Here is a 5,104-nt window from a genome sequence, read left to right on the forward strand (position 1 = left end):
ACCGCAGCAATATGGCTGCCCACTGCTCCGGGTGTGTGTTCACGGTGTGTGTGTTTACTACTGTGTGCACTTTGGATAGGTTAAATGCAGAGCACTAATTCCAAGTATGGGTCACTTTCACTTTCACTTCATAACATGATTCATATTATTATTACTATTATTTTGTTTCTGTACTCAATATGTAAAAAAAAAATTACAAATGCTGTGAAAATACAAGTATCGGTATCTGCAAGTACCAAAAATGAAAGTATCGGTATCGGACTCGCTCTGAAAAAAGTGGTATCGGTGCATCCCTAATAATAGCATTATATATTGGTTCAACGCATTATATTGTGTGTTTTTTTTGTTGTTGTTGGACATATTGTCTTTTTGCGGCTTAATATTCACAGACACTAGTCCATCGTGTTTTGATTAAAGTGTTCTGACCTAGGCTACTTTTGATTTATTCGTCCAAAATGTGGCATATTCCGTCCGCGTTAGGCTATACTAGGAATTCCGTTTTTATGACTGGATTCTACAAACCAGTCTGTGTTTTCCATATCGCGGAAATTATAGGGCCGTATGCCAGAGTAATCAGTGCAATTTGGGAAAGAAATCAATTAAATTTGTATGTGGATGTGTGTAAATATTCAAATGTAATCTCCGTTGTAATCGTTAACATTTTCATAAGTAACTGTAATTTAATTACACATTTTTTCTTAGTAACTGTAACTGATTACAGTTACATTTATTTTGTAATTAAATTACGCAACGCCGTTACATGTAACTAGTTACTCCCCAACACTGCTAATATAACATTTTGTATATGTACGTCATTGCGTGTTTGCGTAAAAGATCTTTCATTTACTTATTTAACATGAAATTGTCAAATTGCTACTCCATATCAATCGCATACAAAGAAAAAAAATACAGAATAATTAGAACAATCATTAACATAAATAAATAACAGAGTGTCATATCTATACACATTTTTCCCAGAACGTTTTTGCGACCCGGTAGCAATTCTTCCACGGCCCGGTAGTGGGTCGCGACCTCTGCTCTAAACAATGTAAAAGTCACTTTAGGCACATTCCCCCATCTGGGCTGTAGTCTGACCATACAGTCATCCCTACCAAATTCCATACAAGCAGCGTCCATAGACAGTGCATATAAATCACCCACCCTCTTACCACATGCTAAAATGAAGAAATGTATCAACATAAATCCTATTCAAAATAGTAAGCAAGTGCTGCTTTGTTAATGTTTCGTATATCTGTGTATATCTTTTAGTGCTGTCAAACAATTAATCGTGATTAATCGCATCCAAAATAAAAGTTTTTGTTTACATAATGTATGAGTGTGAACTGTGTATATTTATTATGTATATATAAATACAAACACATGCATGTATATATTTAAAAAAAATATGTCATGTTTATATATTAAATATATTTGTATATAATATAAAATATAATAATATAATATAAATATATAAATGTATATATTGTATATACATATACATGTATATACAAATATTTTCAAAATATATACTGAATGTGTGATGAATAAAGACTGTTGAAACCTGCTGATATAGACAGTTAATTCCTCTCACACAGGCACAGAACACACATGTTAGTTTGCAGTCGGCTGTAGTCTGAGTTGTGTGTTCATAAGCAGCTTTTTAGTCTAGACGTTGCCGACATGTGGCGACAACACCGTCGGCTTTCTCCACCTCTAGTTCTTTAAAGTCAGCTTGGTGTGTCCCAGGCTTTACTTGCTAGTAATGATATGACTCTGGTGACCAAATACAACCAAGAACACCTGTTCAGTCTTACCTGTGAAAGGTAATTCCCCAAGAACGGCTTTGGATTGTACGACAGTAAGCTGTTATAGAGCCAGACCTTTTGCCATCAGTTTGAAGCTCTGGCAATGCGAGACTACTTTTCATTGTACCCTATATCTGTGTATGTTTAGAGAAATTATGAAGTTATGTCAAAGAATCATTAGGCTAATTTGGTTGTCTCTTGTGTGTTTCAGATTGTGATCTGAGGATTGTTCTGCTTGGGAAGAACATATCAGAAAACAATCGAGTGGGAAACTTCATATTAGCGGAAGATGCATTTGACAGTGAACCTACTTCAGCTGAGAGGAAGCTCCATCAGCACAGGCAGAAAGTTGGAGAGGGATTGAAAGACAGACTTGTGAGCATCATCAACAGTCCTCAGCTGCTCCAGCCACATCTGTCACTCAGTCAAATCACACAGACAGTGAGAGAGTGTGAAAACATGTCAGCTCCAGGACCTCATGTGTTCATACTAGTACTGCAGCACAATGACTTCGATGATGAGGACAGATACAGAGTGAGACACGTGCTGAAAGAATTCAGTGGAGAAGCCATTAAACGCACTATAGTGATCACAACTGATGAAGAGACATACAGATCAATGCTTAGTTCTTTTTTTGTGAATAAATCAATTCATCAGTTAATAAAGGAGTGTGGAGGAGGACATTTGAAGTTTGATGAAAAAAAAACAGAATGGCAATCTGAGATATTCAACATGGTTGATAAGAAACTCAAGGAAAACTTGGAAGAATACCTCACATGCAACATATTTCATAATGTTATAGAAGCATCTTTGGATCAAGAGCAGAGCAAATCAGAAGAAGAAAATCAGGAGAGTTCTTACCATAGAGATAATGGAAAACCTGAGGAGAGAGAGAAAGAAAGTAATGAAGGTAATTCACCATTTTTTATTAGTGTACCGATTCAGTACCTCCGTGTAGGTATAGGGGAATAATATGCGACGTTTGGGGAATAAAGGGGTAACAACCTGTGAAATTACAAATCATTTACACTCTAAGTATTTTGAAACAAAGGGGTACCTATTCTAATATTACATGGTATGTATGGCCTAAACAAAAATCTTTTGTTTGGGAGTGATTTAGAAAGACGATATAGCCTACTTTTTATAATTTTATATTGGTATTTTATTATATGCCTAGGTATTTTTTAACCATGGGGAACATATTCTATTATTAAAGGATACAAGATGGAGATTACTGAACAACAAAACTGGACATCTAGTGAAATGAGTTAATGAGTTTCTGCTATGATTTATAATTAATGAGTCTACTTACCTTATGAAAGTTTATTCGTCTATCTCAGCTGAGTCACACCAGCAACTTCCCAACACCACTATCACCAAATAACAATGCAGCTTAAAACAAGCTTACCTCTTTCAAACTGTTCGCAGAAAAAATGCATGATACATTTGTATTTCAGTTTTACATTTGTATTTCAGTGGATGTATACTGTAAGGATCCACCCGCCGGCACAAAAAGCAGAGTCCAGCGGCCTGGTTGAAGGTTTAATGCGTGTTTGGTCTTTTACTTGCACTTCTGAATTTATCAGGATTTAGTTTCAATTTTAGTCTAGCGTCGTGTTCAATCGGACTCCAATTTCAAGTGATCATAAAATTTTGGCAATATTTATAATTAAAAACTGATCACAAATATCGATTGTGTATTAGTTTAGATATTTGATTATTCTGGAAATCCCATACTTTCAATTATTCGTTCATTAGGGACCTGATATCGCTTAGCAATTCACTTGGCCAACATTGAACGCACGGCACCAACTCGCCAGTTCTGTACTTACTCAGAGGATACAGGATGATTATAATACCTTCAAGTAGGCTGCACCCTGCTAGCACATAACAAAAAGTGTACTTTTTTTTTATAATCACGAAAAATGTAACTTGTTAAGCCAGTGACAGTCAGAAATCAAAAGGTCCCTAATGGTGTCCCCCATGGTCCATTCATTGGTACTTCGGTATGATCTGTCCTGGACACAGATTTGTGGAAACACCAGACTGCACTCTAATCTACTAGAAATAATGACTTCAGAAGAGATCAGAATAAGTCAAATATAACAATTTATTATTAGTCAGGTAAAGCTGTATCACACCAATTACATAATGAAACAATTAGAAGCCAATTCAGAATTAAATTCAATACATAACATTGATTGCTCAAAGATTGAGTCTAAGAGATGCATGCCTGACAGCAGAGAGACACACGGCAGTATGTGAGTTCTAGTACAAAGCTCCAGAGATTCACATACGCTGTGTGGGGGTTTTCTGGCTACAGAATCCCCAAGTAGTGTTTTGTCACTTCGCTTATATACCCAGATAAGAAACAAAGAAATCTTCAAATCAGTTGTAAAAACATAAAAGACCTTTTGTTTTTTTTAGGTTCTCCTGACCCAGGGTCACACCTGGCTGGATATAGATAAACATTCTCACAGACCCTGAGGGGGACACACCCCCTCCTCAGCAGAACACAATTCTACATCTCATAATATAAGTCGACTTTTTTACTGGGAGTTTTGAAGGAAGAGAAAATCACTGGCACTGTGAATGAACCACAATCAAACGATCCCGGGACAAATCATGGGACACATTATCTGTGTATTTTCCGGAATTTCTGTGTGAAAGAGGCTTAAGTCAGCTTTCAGTGACTTGGACCATATGACGGTAGCTGCTTGCATTACAGCCTGTCTGAGAGACATTTCTAGCTGGATGAAGGATCATCACCTTCAGCTCAACCTTACTAAGACAGAACTGCTCGTGGTCTCAGTCAACCCATCACTTCATCACAACTGCTCTATACAGTTGGGTTCGTCAACCATAACTCCTTCCAGGACAGCCAGGAACCTAGGAGTTGTGATCGATGATCAGTTAAGCTTCACCGACCACATTGCTACAACGGCCCGGTCCTGCAGATTTGCCTTATACAACATTAGGAAGATTAGACCCTTCTTGTCAGAACAAGCCGCACAACTTCTTGTCCAAGCTCTTGTTCTCTCCAGACTGGACTATTGCAATGCGCTCTTGGCGGGCCTTGCGGCATGCGGCCTTCCCACATGTACTATCAAGCCTCTGCAACTGATCCAGAATGCAGCAGCAAGAGTGGTCTTTAATGAGCCAAAAAAAGCTCACGTTACTCCTCTCCTCATCAGGTTGCACTGGCTACCAGTAGCCGCTCGCATCAAATTCAATGTACTGATGTTTGCCTACAAGACAACAACTGGCGCTGCACCAATATACCTAAACTCGCTAGTTCA

The 5,104-nt window shown here is 37.7% G+C and overlaps 1 pseudogene; it reads left to right on the top strand.

The window, feature by feature from the left end:
• Window positions 1-1,991: 1,991 nt before the first annotated feature.
• Window positions 1,992-5,104, top strand: part of LOC107749018 (GTPase IMAP family member 8-like) — a 35,154-nt pseudogene continuing 32,041 nt past the window's right edge.

This window comes from Sinocyclocheilus rhinocerous, unplaced genomic scaffold (genome assembly GCF_001515625.1).
Source record: "Sinocyclocheilus rhinocerous isolate Xijiao unplaced genomic scaffold, SAMN03320098_v1.1 scaffold2455, whole genome shotgun sequence".
Classification (NCBI taxonomy): Eukaryota; Metazoa; Chordata; class Actinopteri; order Cypriniformes; family Cyprinidae; genus Sinocyclocheilus; species Sinocyclocheilus rhinocerous.